General features: G+C 37.9%; 1 protein-coding gene across 1 annotated transcript in view; it reads left to right on the forward strand.

Moving 5' to 3' along the window:
* The first annotated feature begins 1,658 nt into the window (after nt 1-1,658).
* bmpr1ba (bone morphogenetic protein receptor, type IBa) overlaps nt 1,659-18,488 on the forward strand; it is a 45,702-nt gene continuing 28,872 nt past the window's right edge. Inside the window, exon 1 of the mRNA XM_024276177.2 lies at nt 1,659-1,729. The gene's annotated coding sequence lies outside the window, so the exon portion shown is untranslated. The remainder of the gene's footprint in view (nt 1,730-18,488) is intronic.

Below are 18,488 nucleotides of genomic sequence, written 5' to 3' on the forward strand. Positions count from 1 at the left end.
TTGAACACACATGCACTTCTGGTAAAACTATTTTTTGTTAATTTATGGTCGACTCAACTTGACACATTTAATGAAAATAGACAGCTTGAAGTCAGTTAAAAGATTATGTAAATGTGTATCGTCTTTAATGGGTTCTGCTTTTGGGTCCATTCTAAAACTCCACAGACATTGAACACAATTTGTGCATCAAATCTGCACCGGATACTTCTCTTTTGATGCACTTAAAATTCGCTGCCCGACATTTTTTCAAATCTGTGTTTATAAACTTGACAAACCAGAAGCATTTGTAAGGAGCTAGCCTGATCGCTATAAGGAAGTATTGACTGACTATCTAATTTAGAATGCTAGCAAGGATGATGTTGAGCGATCAGTCTTATTCTGAAGAGTTCTCAAAAGTATCAGAATACACGTCTTCATTGTCTGGGTTCATGAGATCATTCAGAGATTCTCTCAGTACAGTGTGTTTCACTCCAGCAGCAGGAGCTGCATCTAAATGACGGCCGCTTTCAGCGGTACTTCTGTCTCTCTGGGGCCCAGTTTAATTAATTGCTGTCCAACAAAATTTCAAAGAGGGAAAACATAGCAAGAATAACATTAGACGATTCTTTCACTGTTGTCTCATTGGGAAAAAGAATCTTATATAGTTCAGGAGGAGAATAGTCGGATTGTCCTCCATGTTGGTTCTAGACTCAACCCGCTGATCAGGTCGTCAAAGCTGTCCCTGATTGGTTGGCGCAGGGTGCCTTCTTTCCAAGTTCAGTTTTTTTAACTCTCGACACCCAAAATACTGCTGCCAGACCTACGTGCCACGCTTGAAGCTCAAATTTTGCATGGATGCCAATGATGTTTGACTTGTCTTTGGTGGGAACACAGCTTAGGACGCTCACAAGCTCATCCTTCCACTAGGGTGTATTCAGACTGGACACATTTGGTTTGCCTAAAGTGAACCAGAGTTTCCTTCCTCTCGATAATCTAGATCAAAATTTCCGTCCGAATACACCTAAGCGGATCCTGGATCGGGACTCGGTTTTTTTACAAACGAACTGAACTTCGGTTCGCTCTGAAATCCCTTAAGACTGAATACAGTCTGTGTTCGGAGCGGAATGACTCGACTAGAAAAGCCTCTGTAACCAGGATTTACGTAATAAAAAAATAGAATCGCGTACAATTGTGGAGCAGTGATGCAACAGCAACTCATTAAATGTGGTCAAATGAATGCAGACTCATTAAAACAATGTTTTAACGTAATATAGATTGCTTCACACACTGTTTTCCCAACAATCTTGTGTCATAAACACTTATCAGCGTACCTTCTATGTTGTCTTTTCAATAACTGGCTTATAGCATGCCTCCACCATACCAAAGTAGCATGTAAAAGGTTTTGTACCTGATGTTGATACAGACGTTCAAAACTGGTCGGCGAAATAAAAAGTTTGAATAAGTGAACTATCCTGACGAGGACTGCAAAGTGTAGGACTTCCATAATTTCCGCCTCTCCACTATGTGTGTGACTGTTAGTGTTGGATGTTTAAGTCAGAAAGCTACATTTATTTAAATCTAAAGAATTATTTCTTTAGCCTTACTTCCAGCTGATGTCTCTTCTCACTCTTCTAAACAGGCCTCTATAATTTCTGTTTCTTTACTAGTGATGTTTATATCCTTGCAGGTATTGCACATCAGTGTGACAGCCTCACCTGTGAAAGTGAAACTCTTAACACCTTATTTACAGGTAAGAGCAAAACCAGTTTTTAACACCATGAGCAAATTGCCACTTCTCCTGGCCTTTATCTAAAGCAGGCTGTGGTTTGTAGCTGCAGCTATTCCCTGAAGCTAAACTATGTTGGAGACAGTGTCATGTTACTAGGTTGTTTTTTTAATCTGTATTAGACTTCTTACTGCAGAATGAGAGGATAGGAGAATGACTGAGAATGTAGTGAGATCTTCCAATTTAAACATGGAAACTATTTGGTTTCAGTTTTTTAATTGGCATTTTATCCAATTGTTTTTCACCAGAAGACTTGTTAAACTCCAATATGGAGACTTTCACTGTAATTAGTCTGCCAACAGTTGTTTTCTAGCAAGTTTCCATGTTATTTTGACATTACTGTTCCAACATAGGGTCCATTTCCCAAAGGTTCTCCAAAAAAAAAACACATTTTTCTCTGGTTGCTCTTACCTTTCCATCTGTAACCTTCTCCTTCTGATGCATGTTAGATGAGCAGATGTTTTGCTGTGTAAATAGTCATTGCGCTTTTCTGTATTTCTTCATCTTGTTCTAACTTGAATACTTCCTTATAAACTATGATGTCACTTTTATCAAACCTTTATTTATACAGGGAAATCTCGTGAGGCGTGGAGTTTCATTTACAAGAAAGACCTGTTTCTAAAATAACAAAATTAGTAAAAACAGTCCTAATTCACTAAACAAGGAGAATAATTAACACAAAACTCATAATATCATCATCAACAGTCTTTGAACATTCACTTGAAAACAAGAACACGAAAACGCTCCAAATGTGACCAGAATAGACACTTTCAAATTCTGTTGTAGGATTATAGATTTCAAATGCATCTGTACCAAGCTTTGTCCATACTTAATGAACACTAAATGTTATAAAGTCCTGAGAGTAAAGGCATTGACCAACTGTTTATGTGAGAAGTAACACGACAAAAAGGATGGATGGGAAATTGAACTGTAAATGAAACCGTACCAACGCAGGAGTCTATGTGTGTCTAGAGGCCAGTTAACTAAAGGGTACGGGGAGCAGTGGTGAGTGGGTAAATTATCTTTGCATAAATCTGTCCTGTTATGAAAAGCTCATATATTTTAACAGCTCTCAATGTTATTGTTGTTCTCAAATGCACTTCTTACTTTTCCTTGAAGTCAATTCTTATTAGACTTTAAATTTCTGTTAGTGTGCTGACATTATGTTTTTTTTTTAATAGAACGAATGTATCCATCCATTTATCCATAATAGATACTGATTTTATCTAAGTTGAGCTTTACGAGAATTCCTTTTGCGCATTCGAGCTGTCTTTGGGTGGAGGTAGGGAAAAACCTCACTCAGGTCAACAGTTCATCACATACACAAACAGAAGATCATACACATTCACTACTATGGTACAATTTAGCATCTCCAAGTGAAGCTATAAAATGTGTTTTTGGAGGCTGGAGCCCTCTCACATGCACTAACAGAGCAGGGGAGGCGATGATACCGCCTAAACCACCATATAGACCCTGGGATTATTCCAACATGTAAGATAAAATATTCCTTCTTTTGATTTTTTCTTTTAAATAATACTTCTACCAATGTGTGTGTACAGAAATGTAAACATCACATTGCAGTCATTGTTTCTTAAAACCTCAACAGTCATGTGTAAGATTCAGTATATTGCTTTTAATTAAACCGTTGTCTATAACAATAAATCTATTCTACCTCATATTAGCAGCTGCTGGATATGTGTTATGCAAAATAAAAACAAAGTTTAGTCCAGTTGGTTCTATTTACAAAGCACATTGTTATCCGTTCGAACAGTTTGCATATTAGTATGTCTGATTATGGAGTCAGAAGATTATATGTTTTTATGTCTAATTTGTATGTAAATAGACATTTGCAGTTACAGTTGATCTGTCTTCTTATGGGGCATGTTAAGCATTTTTTTCAAGGCCCACATGTTTCCCTTTCAGTGCAGTTAATGTAGGGGACGGTTTTTGCTGTGTATTCTAGCATTTCTGTATTGGTTCCCTTGGCTACCTGTTTGCTGTACTAACTACAAGCTCTGCAAAGGCTAATAAACAACAGACATGTTTGAATCAGATTAGTTAGAGCAAGTAGAAGAGGGAGTCTGAGGACAGCCTTTGGAAATAGTGATGAAGAGGTCTGCAGAAATGTATATGGAAAGTTTGAAGCAGCCATTTCAATTCAAAGTTGTGGGTCCTTTCAGCAAAACATGGGACTGTAACTTGTAAAATATAATTTTAAAAAGACACGTATAATGGCTAAATTATGTTGCACCACAGGTTTTGCCTTTTCATCCAAAAAGACATTCAGAAAAGTATACAATACTGTACATGTAGTGCCAGATCATTGGTGTGTAATATCAGGGAACAATAGTGGATGATAAGTAGGTGTTTTGATTCTTGTCTATCACTGAAAACCAATTGACATAAACAAATGTTGCATTTAAACTTTTATATTTAGATGGAATACCACCAATTCTAAAACATTTTATCAAAAACATATATCTCAGTCTGCACTTTAAATGTTTCTATATTTTCAGGTTTCTGAGCCACAAGTTTTTCTGCTGTGTTGGTCCTCGAGAATTTTGTCCCCAAGAGGGCACCACACTTTACAGTTTATTCTTCATCAGTTGAAGTCTATCCATGGGGAAATAAAACATTAAGAGTAGTCTCGCTCCTTCTTGATCTCATTCTGACGAGTAAATCCAATTTCTATAAATGAGTTCTTAAAGTTCAGATTTTGTGTTGAAATGTGGGAATGTTTGATACTCCATTTGTTTGCATTGATGCCTGTTGTCGCCTTTTAAACTTATTTTCTCTCCAGTCCTCTCATACACACAACAGTTGCTCATAGATTTAAATAGAAGTAGTCGGTGAAAGGCACCAACTGGACTTAGTTTATCTTTATTACAAAAGATGTATCATCCTTTCTCCGAGATGCTTTCTCAATTCTGAATTCTCTATTCAGCTTTGATGGAATTGACCTGGATGAATCAAAATCCACACAGTCTTCAACAGTTTGCTTGCCTTCACCAGAAAGGTGGCAGTGTTTCTAAAAAAAGGAGGAAGGGGGGAGTTGGCTTTGCCATAATCCCTGTTCGGAATAAATCAGCCTCCTAAATAAACTGCTGCAATGGGATACTGTTGTTTACCAGCAGTGGAAGATCTGTATTCAGTGGTTACAAGAATCCCTGAGCCGTGACGAGTCAAAACAGAAAACACAATGACTTGTCTTCTGCAGTGATGAAAGTAAATGTCAAAACACACAATGTGGACTTGTCACAAAATGTACTTATAGTGAAGTGCTATATTTAGACAAAATTAAGATTTTAGTCACAGTTCATAGATCATATATGTCATCAATGACATTGAGCCAATTGAAAATATTTCCTAAATGATTTAAAATACTAACACTTGGATTTAGTTTATGATTTAAAATAAATCTCGTCTGACATTTTATTTTGTGTTTGCAGGACAAGATTTAGTGATTTATTAAGCAAAGATCTATAAAATCTCAGCTGATTTATTCCTAAATCAAGACATAAATGTATACTATTAGAAATAGACAAGTGTCTCTGATCATATATAAAAAATAATATCTTAAAAATACACACAGATACACACACAGTATTAAAAAAAAGAATAGTTGAATCCACCCCCACGGTGACCTTGAGGGTGTTAGCAGTGTTGACGTTTATTTGGACTGTGTTTCAATTCCTCAGACGGCTGCAAGGTCACGTGGCTTCACATCAAAGAAAAGAATTTCTTCCTGGGCGACACAGAGGGCTTCATGTTTACTCTGTACTGACTGCCTCACTTGCGTCTGTGTTTTTGACAGACACAAGTCTTTTAAGAGTGAATGCTGTCGTCTCTTTGCTTGACTGTGTGTTTGACTACCCACATCTAAGTTTCACTTCAGTGTATCATTTGTAGTTTAGCTTTGAAAATAAAACCAAATTGTACGTTTGTTGTACTTTTGCTCCACAGAGTAGTTTACTTTGGCCAGATCTTCTAACTGAAATTTGCTCCATTTTTCCCGCTTCACTTGGCTCATCAGTTCCCTTCATGAACGACTGCCGGCTAAAATCTTTGTGAAAAATGCAAAGTTGGTCTTTGTGGTTTGGAGTGTTTTCCACCTGTCTCTCATAACTCACTGTGTTTATTTGCACACAACAAGTCTAGTCAGGATGAAGTGGTTTGAGCCGGAGTTCCTGGCTACAGACCAGCTTGTTAAAAGCCCAGAAGCACACAGACGTTTACACAAAGACAAAACGGCATAACGATAGGCAGTAATAAAAATAAAAAAATAAAAATAAGAAGACTGCTTAAAAAAACCAACACTAGATCATGTGAACAAAGTTACAACCTGAACAATAAAAAGATCCAAGATGGCAGACTTGGTCTAAAAAAAAGCAGAGTAACAGTAAATTGTTTGTCTCTCCGCTGTGCCTTCACTGGAGAGTAATTCATGTGCATGCTTAGCTGTGAGGGTTTTTCTCTCCCCCAAGGAAGTGTTTTGTTTTGATGTCCCCCACTGCAGTCAGATAAATGGCCACATGGAGAGCTGTGGGGGAGGAGGGGATGTCAAAGGACACCTGTGGGGCTTTGTGGGGCCTCATCAGAATGGACACAGTTCTGCTTCAGGTGGCAGTAATTTCTCTAAACTGTGAGAAGGCCACCAGGTTAGCCTTTTATGTGTTTGTGTGTGTGCTAAAAAAGAGTAAGAAGCTGAAGAAGTTTTGTATGTGTGGATACATGAATACTCTAAAGCCTCACACATTGAAGAAATATTTAAATCCAGGCTCTACAGAAGTTTATTTTTGTTCTACTTTAGTACTTTTTGAGATTTTAATGGAAAAACAAGTTACACCTTTCTGAAACCTCTCCAATGATCATTTGAGGAATTGCAACATTTTTCTCAAAGTTTTGAGATTGACATTGACAGAATGGTGACATATCCTGGATGTACTCCACCCAACAGTAGCCGGGAAAGGCTCCAGCAAGCCCTGTGACCCCGAATGAGATTCAGTGGGACTAGTAAATGGATGGATGGATGGAAGTATTGGTGCCACAAACTGGCAGACATCTGGTTCCACATGCAGCAGGTTTATTAGTTCAGACAGGAACTAAGCACAGCAAAAAGTCCACGAAGCTAAACCAGGGTCAGACAAGCAGAGGTCAATCACGTGTATGGAAGCATCAAAGAAGAGACTAGAGTTGTCAGAGTCTAGGCGAGGGTCAGGGCAGGCGGCAGGGAATCAGAGATAGAGCAGGGTCAGGTACACAGAAGATCAGCTCCAGGTAGAAATGTTCTGTAATTCAGACAAGGTGGTACAAACAATACTTTGCACATAGTGTGGCTCTGTGTGCTGCTTAAGAATCAGGTGGGTGATTGTCAGATTGGAAACAGCTAAGCAGCACCAGGAACTGTGCGCTGGGGTTGCTGGGAGATGTAGTGCAGTCGATACTCTGGAGATGACTCCTGCCGGTGACCAGATGGGGAGACAGACGCGGACTCCTCTAATTGTTGTTGAGTTTTTTTTTTTGTTTTTTTTTTTTAACTCAACCACATTGATAAAAAAAATATATATATATGTTTTCTGGGATAGTTTCTTGTTTATCAGATTTGAAGTTCTCTAAACCCAGGTGCAGAGCAAACAAGTAAACTGTAACTTGCTTTAAAATGAAGAAATAAACAGTGGTATAGTTCACTTCCATGTGAATGAACAAAGACCAAAGATTGGTTGTAAACAAAGGGGAGTAAATACTGTCATAGCTCTGCATTCTACTTAGATGTAGGGGTGTAACAGTTAATTGACAAATCAAATTGATTTATTCAACAAGATCAATTTGTCTCAGCCAAGTTGTTAATCAAATCAGCCTATACCACTAATCAAAATGTTTTAAATGTAAATAAATCAATCTGTAATCAATCTTGGAAAATATAATTTGAATTGAGGCATGGCAGTATACTATAAAACAACCAAGTCACAGCAAACCACACACGTAATGACAGCAAAAAAGGATGAGAGTTTGAATTTTGCAAAGACGTGGCCATACAATGTTGCATAATGTTCTAATGATGTTCCGTTTGTATTATTTTGATGTGGAAATACAACCGTGAATTTTGGGCTAACAAACTGAACCAATATTTAGATGTATGAAAGAAGTCAAGTAACAATTTGGAATATATCTTATTTATAAAAGTGGTGTAGAAAATAGGTGCGGGTACTTTTTTGAAATAGTAGGCTAATAGTCAGATGTGTAAGAATTTATCTGTCCTTCTTGTTGTAGTTTTTTCTCTTTGTCAGTTTGTTTCAAATGTGGCGAGATTTCCCATGCTGTTTTGTCCATTTCATTTTTCTTAGAAAGTCCCCAATCAAGTTAAGCATATGTGACTATCTTAGAAAACAACCTAACTGCTCCACACTAATGCTTTACCCACGGTGGTACAATTCACTAATGTGTGTATGTGGGGAGGCCAATCGTTCTCACAGTAATTGCTTCTAATGCCAGTGGAAACACCACACAGATCGTGACAGAGTCTCACCCACAACTAATGATTATGTAAATACGATAATCATCTGTGGCCATGATCGTGTGTGTGCATGTGTGCATGTGTGTGTGTGGATGTCCTGCCTAGCACACTTTTATCTCTTATCATATGGAGATCAGTTGTTGGACAAATGTGGCATTGTTGGAGGCTGACTCAATGCCAAATGTGTGTGCCTGCATGGTTTGGTGTATGTGCAGTTCGGCTGTACTACTACTACTACTGGGCCTCATCCGTTCGCTGATACTCTGCCGGATCACATGGTATTTCAGATGAGGAGACTGAAGCTTGTTATTAAATGTCACAGTCCGATCTTCTAGAATAACCAATAATGTACTGGTGGCTGCCTCACCTACACACATGCACACAGAAGCAGACAGCTACTTTTACAAGTATCAGCCCAAATGGGAAAGATCAAAGAGATCAAATAAATTAAATTGTAAATCATAGGCAAACATTGCAAAATGGAAACCTGTTATAAGTAACAAAGTTATGTGACTATTATTAAATCAATAGTTTGTTTCTACAAGATGAATGAAATCTAATCACTGTTTTAATTATATGCATGAATACAAAGTCTTGTGTCAGACTGTACAATGAGTACATTGTCCTGATCACAAAATCTGAGTTTGAGAAAACGAGACATAGACTTTATCTTTTACTCCTTGACCATAAATTTCTTATTTTATTTTTATAAATAATTTTAGTACTTCAGTTTTGATTCATTCTTTGACTACATTAGGCTTTGCGTATAGCCAAACTTTAATCTTTTGAGGGACTTTGTAGTTTTCTAGACTTTTTACATTTAGAAAACTTGAACAAATTGAAAAAAAGCATTGCACCAGCTGAAATTCCCTAACAAGTTTCTGAAACTTTGTTTACATTTAAGCAGCAATGACATATTCCAACCTTGCCCGAGGTGTGAATAATTTTGGACCTGGCTGTATATTTTTAAATATTTTCCTCTTTCCATTTTGGTCCCAGTAGAAAGTTTCTTTGTCACTGTATGGATTTGATTGACACCAAGCAAGTGGTCAAATGCCAATAAATTTGCAGTCTAAACAATATGAATAGGTACAAATGAATCAATGTGTAATTGATGTATGTGCACTTGCTGAGTGTATACAAACAGACCTATAGTGAATCCCAATTCATTCTACTTTTCAGATCTTCCTTAAATGAACTAAGAAACATGCAAAAGAATGCAAGATCAGCCATGATGTCAGGAACTGCTGGAGTCTCCAGAGCTGACAATGTGTCTATAAAAATATTTATGGAAAACCTTTAGCATCTACATCATAAAACAGTAACCGAATAACAGATTGTTTTCACTCAGGCTTCTTCAGATTGGCTGCAATGGTGACCACCACCAGAGATTATCCCTGTAAATGGAATTTTGTTCAATTGCTCAGAAATGTTGGCTCACCATTTTGGTAACAACCATATAATCAGTGGCCAAGAGGTCAGTTCAAGATGAAATATGAAGATGACATGTGAGGACTCAAAGACATAACATAGAAAGCCTTTCAAGAGCAAACAGTTTGGGATGAGATAGATTCTTTATGTTTACGATCCTTGCAATTGTCCAGAATTTTACTGAGAACTGTCCAGTTTATTTTCTTTATTGCTTGCATTAAAGCAACTAAAAAATGAAAACAATTGAAGAATAACACAGTTTATGAACATCACCCAGATGAAGGGGAGTCTTCAACAACATCATGTCCAGTATCTTTGACTAACAGTTGAGGTTGCTGGGACTCAATCCTAAAAATCTTGGTCAGTTAATTAGATTTACTTATATTACCTCTGTGTTGTATCACACTTTGGACATGGGTGATCTTGAATGCTAAGTAGGGTTGAGCCTGTTTATCCCCTTAATGAAGATTTCAAGGTACTGCAATGCCTCATTTCCACTGAGCGGTCCAGACCAGACCGGTAATTCTAACATGGGCCCATTAGGCTGGACCAATTCGTACCATTGTTGATCCCCTGTTGGTTGTAGGTCCATAGAAAAATGGAATGGACCAGTTGAGGCAGAGCTAATGTCATAATGAAATTCATTGATTGGCAAGTATCCAACCAGAACTTTTTCCCAAAACCCAAGCTGAAAGTTTTGTCCTCCTTAGGCTGTATTTTTCTTCCTCTCCCGCAATCTCTTGCAAAGAATATTCAATTCTTTGCATGCAGTATCCCTCCCATTTTTTTTATTCTGCCAAAATACAGAAATCTTCCACTGGTTAAAAGACATTTCAGACAAAGCTAGCAGTAGTCTAAGGTTTTCACGTACACAGAATGCATCCACACACACGTGTGTGCAAAGGCATGTTGCTACGTGTCAGGGACGCAAGTTTGGAGTGCAGAGGTCATCCCAAGAGGTCACAGCATCAGTCTTGTGTTTCACCCTTTGAGGAGCTTTTCTGTTTCATGCTGAATGAACACCATGCATAAGGTTTTCCAAGAGAAATCCCGGGATAAACTGGGATTGAGGAAAGAAGAACAAACAATAGAACAGAAGCACGAATAGAAGCTGATATGGATGAATGGTTTGGGGGTTGGTCGACAGGGGAAATGAGCATTCATGTTGTCATGTAACCGGATCATGCGCACCTTAATGATGTGTTGGGGTAACAGAGTACGAGTGCATCATGTGAACACTTTTTTATGTGGCAATCCAATGTTGTGTTGAGTAGAAAAACAAGCTACACTGTTGGGTCCCTTTTAGAATTTTAAGTTTTTCATTCGACTTCTGCTAAAAATGGTCTTGTTGCATGAAATGACACAAATGAAATAAATGAACCAGTTTCAACCTTAAAAGTGTCAACAATTTGGAATGTAAATTTAAAGTTGAATAAATGTCTCAGAGTTGGGGTTCTGAACGTTTTGGGAGATTTGAACTTTCATAAAGGGTCAGAACTCTAAATAGTAGGTTCTCTATTTTTAGAGCTTGACCGATGATACTGGACTCATCTCTGATCCGACACCTGCCCAGTGTGTGCTTCTTTATGCCAAGGCCATCACTACCACATGTGTTTCTTTCCTAGTGCTTATTTAATCCTTTTGCACATGTATTTATGGAAACCAGAATAGTCGGTACAGGTTGCCTAAAATCTGTCATCTCTATGAGAGTGCAGTGTGGTTTTGCCTCTAAATTGGAAAGAAGGAGCTGCTTTTGAAGGAGTCTGTCAGCAAATGCGTGACCACTCTCCCAGTTCACGGTCCAAATTTAGGTCTCCGGGTTCAAAGGTCAGGGGGGGTCGAGGGGGCGGTATGAAAGACTGTCTGTTATCAAGTGGTGAACAAAAGAATGTGTGTGTGCATGTGTGTAACAGAGAGAGTCTGGAAGTGAAGTTTGACCGAATGATTGAAGGATGGAAGCAAAGGGATTGACAGAGAAACAGAGGACAGAAAAATGGCAGCCCGTCTGTAATGAGTATCTGAATACTTCTAAAGTGAACTAGAAATGTAAAAGTCGACAAAAAATTGGTAGTATTACATTGTTTTAATTTATTTCTCTCAAATTCTTTGTATTTTTATGGTTTATTTATTCTAGATTTACTGTTCTAACTAAAATAATGGTGTTAAAAAAACTATGAATTTTATTTTCATACATATATAAAATTAAAAAATAAATACATGGCAACCATTACAGATAATTTACTGAATTATAAGAATTATAGTTTGAACTGTGAATCGTTGATCTTTATTTTTGACTTTTTTTATTTATACATTTAAACTAGAGTGGGAGGATAGACCCCTGGAGATGGAACATCTCTTTTTAAGGGGGTCATCCATTTCAAGAAATAATAATCACAAATGACAGAGTAGGAACCCAACTCACACACATAGAAGCACAGCCTCTCAATATCCACCCCTACGCAACATAACATTTCAGAAATTTAAATAAATACATTTTCAAAAAAACAAAAACAAAAACTAATCAAATTTAATCACTTTTAAAGCCTTTTTATTGTCTTGGCATTTTGACCTTTCATTATTTTTTAGTTTAACTTGCTAAAAAACAAAAACAGCTTTCATTAATCTTTTAACATTTTCTTAAAGGAAACAGCATCACTTCTCCATTTTTGTTTTGTTCTCACTGTTGCAAAAGCTTCGATAAAATTATATTAAAGGAGACATTAAAAAAAAAAACAAATATGCTTACCAAGCTCTCTAAATCTAATGAAACACCCCTTCCCCCCTTCCTGTCTTTATATACTTTGTGAGACAAAATGTATGAAGACACTAAACCCCCCCAACACACACACAACCATCTTTTTTTTTCATGACTCTCCCCTGCTAATTGCTTGCCACCCCGTTGTAGCATTCTGGGAGCCAGGCGCTCATTAACCACTGAAGAGGAGACAGGTGGCGCCACAGTTTTCTGATGCTTCTTGTTAGCTGTGCGAATGAATTTATTGTGTTATTGTAGTGTTTGTGAGTGCGCATTTGTTTACAGGAGCCCGGCCTGGTTTGTGCGTGAATTTATGTGCTGGAGTTGTTGTGTGTGTGCGTTTAAATGAGTGTGTGTGGTACCTCTTGTTAGCAGCGTGGAGCCGGTCTCACTGTAATCTCTTTGTTTATGCAGTGTGAAAGGGGCCTGGTGGGGGCATGAACTCCCCACACTCTTACCCCGCTGCAGCTCCCTGCCTAAGTAAACCCTCATGCCTCACCTCCACCAGTCCGACGCTGGCATGTCCGAGTCGCCTCCCGCTGTCTCGTCCCACGCCCCTAACTAGCCTCGTGTCCCACCTGTCTCACCTTCTCCTCTGAATATTAAAATCATAAGATGCTGATTCTGGCTCAGATAAAGGAATTATCACTAAAGTATGCTTTGGGACATCTTGTTCTCGTGCTAAAAGAAGAGTCCAACCAGCTACTCATTCAAAGTTATCATTCTGTTATCTTTGTATTAGTTTATCCATCTCAATCACAGACTGTCTGAGGTCAGAAATAGAAAACAAAACAGACAGGAAGCTGACAGCAGTTCTGTTTGGAATGATTTACTGCAGCTACTATAACCTTGGTTGTTACACATAGTCCCAGCCTCACAGGTCACATGCCCTGCATCGATGCCAAAGGCTCCTGCATGTGAGCCCCCATGCAAGACCCCAGTGGGGGCATTTTATGAGCCCTGGTCTTTTATTGGTAAAAGCAACCAACTTTTATTGTGAAGTAAACTGGAATATTTACTTTTAAAATTAAACAGCTGACTTTGAGTTTAACCTAATTGCACTGAGGGATTTAACTTTTTTTAAAAAGTGGTTTCCACCAACTTTGCTATTTTTTGTGACTTGCTTTGACAAGTAGGAGACAAACTCCTTTGTGGACAAGATAGAAGTCTGTCACTGGGGTTGTTATGTATTTAAAGACCCACTCCTGAAAATCTGACATTTGGTGTTTTTAACATGAAATTCTGGCATTTTTTCTGATGATGAATTACTTTTATAAAGAAAATTAAGCTTAAAACTGCATTTCTGTGTAATTCTCTTTTCAATTTGTTGTGAATCAGGAGGCAGATGAAAAATTTTGTCGGAAAAGGTTTGTAGGTGGGATGTAGAACCTACATCAACAAGCTCTCTGCTCCGCTTCATGCTGATGCATCCACGTGTGGATGACTAGATCAATAAATGTCTTTGTTTTCCTCGTCCGAGCTAGCATATCTCCAATATTGGATATCTCCAATATTGTATTTTTGTTGCGGCGATAATGTTAAGTTGGAGTTGTGAGGGGCTGTAAGCTAACATAGAGCACGGATTTCTAATGAACTCCTGCCGCTCTGCAGAAACTATATCCTAGAAAATGACATCATAATCCTAACAAAAAAAAAACTACTGGGAACACTTTTAAAATAGCTCAAAAGATGATAGGAATGGATCTTTTAAGTCCCCCTATGACAATGTTTTTTATTTTAAAAAAAGTTCCCATTAGTGTTTTAATTATAATTATGAAGTTTTTAACCAAAATCCCACAACCTAAATGTCTTACAAAGCCATTTTTCATGTTGATCTGAAGCGTCTGTTTCCAAAATCTCCTCTTAGGGGGCGTGGCTTTTGAAGCTGAGTTGAGCTGAGCAACTCCACCCCTGATCCCCCCCGTCTGATTATGATAGCTCTGTGTCTCGTTAGCATAAATCTTCACACCAGCTACATAAGTTTCAAGTAATATGGGTAATGTCCAGCCGTATCATTTTGAGCCGGATATCAGCTCAGACGAGGAAGTGACGAGCTTCTTGGACCAAACTTCCTCCAAAAGCCTGATTCGTTCTCCTTCCAGTTCACCAAAGACAATATTAGCTAATTATCCAATGTTCATTGACATTGCTGTTACCAATAAATTCAATCCACTGGTTTCTCAGAGTAAAGTCCTTGGGAAAATAATGAAAGCTAACATCAAAATTCTGTTTCGTTGATTTACAATCCTTTACAACTGCAGTCAAATTCTGTTCACATTTCGGTGGTCACATCAAGAAAGTCTGTGGAGTCTCGCAGATATTTTCCAGCGTTCGCAGCCCTGCTACCATAAGTATTATATGAAACTCACAAAAAAATCCAGTGACAGCTGATTTGACCTTGGAAATGCGAACGGCGGCTCATTTGACTGCAGTCTTCTCCACCACCTGAGCTAGACTCCCTACCCGGGCCAGATGAAGGGTTTTGTGCATGTGCAGCAGAGCTGTTGTGATGTAAAATGACTCATTAATTCAAACAGAACCTGTTTGTAACAGTTGTTTTACAGCGATTTATAAGGAGAAATACTCGGAAATACAAAAACGAAATTATTTTTTTATTACATTTGTTCTTTTTCATAAGAAAAATGCACAGATACATGTTAAAAACTCAAAAACATGATTTTCATCAGAGGGGGACTTTATATGTATTACTTTAAAAAAGTTGCAAAACCATTATAACACATTCTTTAGACAGAATGTTGCTCAACCAAGAAAGTGTTTTCAGTCTCAACAAGGATATATAAAAAAATGAAGACACCTACTATGATTACTAGAAAGTGGAGATTAGCTTAAGATCAAACAATTGAAAAAATTCCAGCCTTTTTTGTAGTTAGATGTTGTTAGTTCTTTGTACTATTTATAGATGTTTCCATACAGCTGAATTCTCTATCTTCTTTAAATGGTCAGACTCTTTTAGTTCTGTACTATAAACAGCTTAATTCATTGCGTTTTTTTTTCCTTTTGTGTTGCAAGTTCTTCTCATCTCCTGTCGCCTTTTTTATTAGAACGCCTGTCTTAATCAAATCACTTAATTCATTCCCACTTCACTCTGCTCCTCTCCTTTAACCTTTCTCCTGGTGATTTTCTTTGAAGTCTTTTGGAAAGGCTCTTTTCTGTCCCTTCCAGGATGTAATATGCTGTTTGGTAAAGTCTATGAGAAAGACCGCTCACAATGCGCCAGTGTTTTACCTACCAAATGTTGTTATCAGTTGCTCAGAAAGGGGCCAGGTCCAGGGGAGCTGATGTCATGGACAATGAAGTGTGAATAGATTAATGGGGGAGTTGTTATGTTGTAGGTCTGCATCGGGTGTACATGTCTTTGTGTCGGTGTGTGTTCATGTGTTAATGCAGGTGTACGGTTCACAGGCGGTTTGTAGGTCAGACTCCTGCCCCCGGTGTCACCTTGCTGTTTGGCCCAAACATGTACTAGAACAGGGACTCTTCTCTTCTCTGTCGTGGTGGGGCGTCTCGTCTGAAGTGAGGCTGAGTGGGACAATTCGTCAGTTAGAAGGACCGACCGCGGAAACTGAAAGGTTTTATTGGGCTGCACTATTCTGAGCTGGAGGAACAGATGTCTTTGGCCGCAGAAACACGTGTGGCTCTTTTATTAGTGTGAACTCCCACTAACTTGTGCCAAAAACAAGTTAGTAAGAAATGGCCTGCTACAAACCCAATCTTTGTGCCCCAGAAAGGACAACAAATGTTGCTGAAGGCAAAAGAATCCCAATAAAATATATATTTTTTTAAATGTTTTTTTTTAACTCATGTGTTGAGTGTGTAACTGATATTTGAACATCTTCTGAATACTTTTATAAATTGCCAACATGGATCTAGATAAATCTAAAATAGAAGCAATTAGGTAAGCTTTTAGCATATGATGGTCAAACAGGACTGTCACTACCTGATACTATCACATGAGTTGGTCCAAAATGTCGAAAAGGTGCACATCTCAGGAACCTTGCTCCAGCTTTTTTCTGTCACAGCTGTATTTCATTGCATGAAAGATTTGGTGACATACATTTCTATCTGGGCACAAACCACAATTATTCAACGCACTTATCTGAGTCCCTCATTCATCAGTGTTGAACTGGTTTTTATCTTTTAACATGCATTCAATGGCTGCTTATTTTGTACGTATAACCCAAAAACTGACTTAAAAACTTGTGTAGCGACATGCGGACGTGACAGTTTTGAACGGGGAAGCCAGAAACATTGGCATGTGACACCCATCAAGACACTCACACACACTTCGGACTTTCTAAATATGACCACTGTCTTATTTCCCTATTTTTACATTTGGTTTTGATTTATTTATTTATTTTTTTTTTTTTACATTTTACCCTTTATTCATATTAGATTTAACCGTTTTTTATTTTACACTGTTTGTGGCTCAATTAAAAAAAAACAAAAAAAACATGCCATCCTTACAAGAGTGAAAGACGACAACAATGTTGATTCCCAGATAACATAACTAGACTAATACCATATTTCATTATTCAGTTATACATGTTATTAAGCCTTTGTAGTACTAAAAGAAGACATCAATTTCTGACACATCTTCACCCTCTTGTTTATGCCTAACCCTTGCAACACCAGTCCCTGTCAGTGATTTTATTGTGGTTGTAAAGCAATATAGTGAGTGGTTTCACAAGCTGTAAAAGTCATTCTCAGTCTGTCATTACACTTTCATTAAGTTTAAATGGGTCAACACTGACTTTTGCGAGAGCGTACTCCCTTACCTATTTTACAGATGCACACATTTGCTTACACATTCTCATTGAATGAAAACTTGTGTCTAAATAGAAGGTCGAGTGAAGTTCAATGAATGGCGACGCCCTCTTAATCAGCAGACTTGGCATTAGGAACTGAAAGAAGGAACATGATTATAGTTAGAGTTCTATCTAGAGTTTGATTTCCAGTTTGCTGCTTGGTCCATTGTCTGTGTTTTGCTTAGTGCCATACAGGATAGGATGTCTCATTCTGAGACGATGGTCATCTAATCCTCCAAAAAAGAGCAAAAAGCCCTTTAGAAGGCTAGATGTCCACCACCCTTTTAATTCCCAGAAGAAAAGATTGATCCCACTTTGCCTAGCAGCACAACTTGATCTCTCAATAATGGATTAAATTAGTACAACCTTCCTAACAAGGCCTTTCTTGTCATGTGTTCAGATTGCACACTATAATTTTCATGAGACAACAGAAATTGAATTTGTTCATTTCTCTTAGTTGACTTCAAACCTCTTGGTGTCTTTTAAAATAAAATAATAAGAACAAACATTTTGGGGATTTCATTTAGTTCCTGTTTTGCAATTACAGTCCCTAAACTTCACCTTTCCACAAGAAGCAAACTCGTCCTCCTTTATTAACAAATCAAATTCTCCACCAGGGATGAATTCCCCCCCACTACTAAAAAATTGTGTAGTGCAGGACTATGTAGTGCCCTGAATTTTAAAGGTAATTCAGACACAATGCTCACTACTTTTCTCTTATTTTTCTAAACACTGGATATGACGTCACCGATTTCACGAAGTGAAAATCGAATAAATACGAACATTCGCAACATTTATTTATGACCCCACTGGGTTCTGATGGTGACAATGTGGATGGTTTATTCAAATATTACATTTAAACACGTTTTTTGTTCAAAATTGTTCGACCGCAATGCATTGTGGTCTATATTTGCTAATTAGTGAGAATTGATGCACGCTAGCTTTTTGCAAAGACTTCTGGGAAATTTTGAGTGCACTTGATTTTGAAATTAGTAGATACGGACAGCACTAGAAAATGGCGAACGCACTATATAGTGATTGGGGGGGAATTTGGACACAACATTACACAAATGCCCAAAGGTCAGATCAGAGAAGTCATTCTATCTGATTGATTCCTTACAGTTATTACTATCTAGTCCTTGTCCATGATGAAGTCTTTCAGTACAGCAATGGAATCTTCAGTTGAAGCATTGTTTA

The sequence above is a fragment of the Oryzias melastigma genome, linkage group LG9 (assembly GCF_002922805.2).
Source record: "Oryzias melastigma strain HK-1 linkage group LG9, ASM292280v2, whole genome shotgun sequence".
Taxonomy (NCBI): Eukaryota; Metazoa; Chordata; class Actinopteri; order Beloniformes; family Adrianichthyidae; genus Oryzias; species Oryzias melastigma.